The sequence below is a fragment of the Aotus nancymaae genome, unplaced genomic scaffold, assembly GCF_030222135.1.
Source record: "Aotus nancymaae isolate 86718 unplaced genomic scaffold, 86718_ANA_hifiasm-v0.15.2.pri h1tg000020l, whole genome shotgun sequence".
NCBI classification, from domain to species: Eukaryota; Metazoa; Chordata; class Mammalia; order Primates; family Aotidae; genus Aotus; species Aotus nancymaae.
Window position 1 is genome coordinate 10,296,615 of NW_026988432.1, and position 3,797 is coordinate 10,300,411.

The following is a 3,797-nucleotide window of genomic DNA, read 5'->3' on the forward strand; positions in this document are numbered from 1 at the left end:
TAAATTCCCAGAATCCCTCATGCAAAGTGCATGTTTCTTTTGTATCCTCAAGACAGTTCTCAAATAAAGTGCAACACTGATAATCTAAAAGGGGTCAGCAAGATGGACTGCAATGGCCTTTTCTCTGTTCTTTTAAAGCCATGTTTTTCCCCCAGGTGCTGTGTTTCTCTAATAGAGTTTTCAATTTACTTTATGCTGTTGTCTTTTTGTGATCTGGAAATAGGGAGTATGAAATAAACCAAAACAGAGATTCCTATTAGAGCAGTACTTCGAGACTGTTGTTATTATTGAACCCTGCTTTGGTTTTATGTTATAACCTTTATTATTTTTGGCACATTTGTGGTTTGGTGCTTAATTATCTTGAAGAGTTCAATACAAGGAAAGGATTGACTTGACAGGTAGACAGGACAAAGCAATGGATAACTTCAGAGAAGGTGGAATTAGAGAGACAAGCCAGCCTCTGTCAGCAGATAACAGGGTCCTGGGAACCCATCTAAGAGAATGAAAATAGAAAGACAAGATCCACATTATCAAAGAATAGGCTACTAATACACATATTTAGGGACATAGATACAATAATTAACCAAAGACAAAAACAAAACTAGGCAGAGTCCAGTTATTAAATCTAGAATATATGTCAGAATGGGTTTTGGAAATATGAGAGTCTCCTAGGTGTAGAATTAGGGTCATAATAATTTGAGTGGTTATTAGTCATGGAAACCTAACCATGATGTCCCTGTAATAAGCTTTTCACTGTTTCCTCTTTTTCTTTCTTTCTTTTTTTTTTTTTTTTTTTGAGACGGAGTTTTGCTCTTGTTTCCCAGGCTGGAGTGCAATGGCGCGATCTCGGCTCGCCGCAACCTCCGCCTCCTGGGTTCAGGCAATTCTCCTGCCTCAGCCTCCTGAGTAGCTGGGATTACAGGCACGCGCCACCATGCCCAACTAATTTTTGTATTTTTAGTAGAGACGGGGTTTCACCATGTTGACCAGGATGGTCTCGATCTCTTGACCTCGTGATCCACCTGCCTCGGCCTCGCAAAGTGCTGGGATTATAGGCTTGAGCCACCACACCCGGCCCTTTCCTCTTTTTCTAAGGTCAGGATTGGCCTAGAGTCTCTTGTCAGTCTAAATCTTCAGATGTGTTGAAATGTCCTAAATGTAGTCAGAAAAGTATGGAGAACTGACTACCTGGACATATCATGAGAAAGTATTCAATTCAAACACAAAGTTAAAAATGAAATACAGAGGGAAAAACTACAAGACTAACTCAAAGAATAAATAAGTACTGGTAGTCAAATTAAAACATGGAAAGCATTAAATAGGAGAGAATTATTCTGGAGTTTCTCGATTAAAAATGGCAATCGGTTTCAATTAGTCTCTATTCCACAAAAAACTACCTTTTGTTGGGTATAACATATTATTTTCTGACAATCATATAGAGTAGTGTGTCGGGGAAAGCAAATTCAGCCATCTGTGCATGAGTCTTCTCCCACTATTTTGAACAGAACTTGAACAGGCTTTGTACAAGTAGGCCTTTGGGTTGTCCTGAGTCCATGTCCAGTGTGTATGGCCCTCTGGCCCTAACAGATTACCTCATGAGAACTGTGAGGATGGAGGTGAACTGTTTTAGGATGTGGATATTAAATCCCACAGTGTGGGTTTCACATCAAGGTACTCCTCTTACTAGCCACATGACCTTTACACTTGAAGCCTCAAGTTTCTAATCAATAAACTAAAAAGTACATAATCTGCCTTATGAGATTATAAAAGCAGACACACGAAAAGTACATGGAGCATTTGAGTTGCAAAATAAAGTGTAGTTTTTCTTACCCTACATAAGTATAAAATATATTGAAGGATTAAATATCTGTTCCTTCCTCTAAATGACAAAGGTGACTTGCTTCTCCTCTGTAATAATTTTATGTTTGAGACATAGATCCATACTTTCTATGTACTCTATGTGATCTGTGAGATTAGCTGTTGTTACTTAGTTTGCTTTGTCATTATTGTTGTATTTGGAATATTGTTGGATTTCTAAAAGGCCTGGCTTTCTGTTTACATTTATGATTAAGCATCCTAATTGATCACTATCAACATGATCAGTATTAATAGATAGACTTTCCTGCCTTAGTCAATGTGAAGGTCCCCTTCTTTACCCTGGCAGTGAATTCATATTTTTCCAGGAAAAGGGGAGTGAAACAAGGGATTGGAGACACTAGGCTCAGCAGGAGTTTCTTTAGGGTATGCAGCGAACTTGTTTTCCAGCTGCCAATATCACAACCCATGGCAAGAGTGAGGATAGGAGGAACCTCTGCTTCAAGGACTCACCTGAGAATTTGCTGTTAATAAGCTCCACTTTAGCTTTAATCTAGAATTAAAATACGGTGTCTTTTTTTTCTGCAAAGAGGTATACAGAGATTCTCATAGCCCTTTAATGGTGTAGCTGAGCATCTGACATCAACTCCATTCATGGGATGAGTCCCAAGATTTTCTAGGAAAATCTCTTGTTTTCAGAATCTCTCTCTTATACTCAGTGAGTATCAGAAGATCTATAGTTCTTAGAGTTTTACCAGCAATCTTATCCCACTAGATATACATTTTCCAGAGTGCCTCACTCTTCTTTTTTAATTAATAGCACAATTCCCAGATTTCCAGTGTTGTGATGGATTTTATTTCATTTAAAGGGTTATTTGGCAATGAAGAAAAGGTAAACACATTTTCCACCAAATCTGTTTACACTTATTATTCATTAAGGTTATTACTTTATATTATTTGAACATGTATACTTTATTAAAAGTCTAAAAAATGACAGCTATAAATATACTTTTATCAGAATTTTAATCTACTACTACTGGATACTCATAAATGTAAAGACTGAATCTATGTGTTTTTCATTTGAAATTGGTTTAGTTCATATGAGATAGGTTAGTTTGAAATAAGCTTTTTTCCTAAAAATTGATATAAGCAGAACCTCTGAAGTTTATGTTTCCTATGTACATGTGTGTTAGTGAATTACAAAGAAATTCTCTATGACCTTATAATACAATTATTTAAATCTGTTACTTAAAAATACATTTTATTGTGACATTGGGTTTTAGGTAAAGTCATTTTTAAATAATCACAGTGCAATAATGACAAAGTAGTTATTAGAGATCTTCATATTAATTCTCCTAATTTGCAGATGAGGAAACTCAAAACCCTCAAGGTTGCAGAAATGATGTTAGTCACTGGTGTATTAAGCTAATCTACTACAGTATAAATTCTACCCAAAAACAAAATTTCTGGGGCAATTTAGGGGAGTAATACAAAGGTCTATTTTTTCTTAATCCAATACAACTTAATCTTAAAATCAAACTAATCTACTTACAATTACAGTAATATTTTCAAAAGTGTGATTATATTTATATATATTAATTTATTTTTGTATATAGAGACTGCTATTTGCTAAAGTTGTATTCTGGGAAGACTGAGTTGAAGAGACTTGAGTACTAAAGCTTCTCTTTTTATTCAGCTCCTGCTACGGACTGAATTGTGTCTCCTCTCCAAATTGATATGTTGAAACACTAACACCCAGTACCTCAGAATGTAGTGGGTGTTAGAGTTTGGAGATAGGGCTTTTACAGAGGTAGATAAGTTAAAACAAGGCTGTAAGGGTGTATCTTAATCAAATCAGATTGCTATCCTTATAAGAAGATGATACTAGAACACACAGGAAAACCATGTGAGGACACCAACAGGGTGGCCATCTGCAGGCTAAGCAGAGAGGGCTCTGAGGAAACCAGCCCAGTCGGCACCTT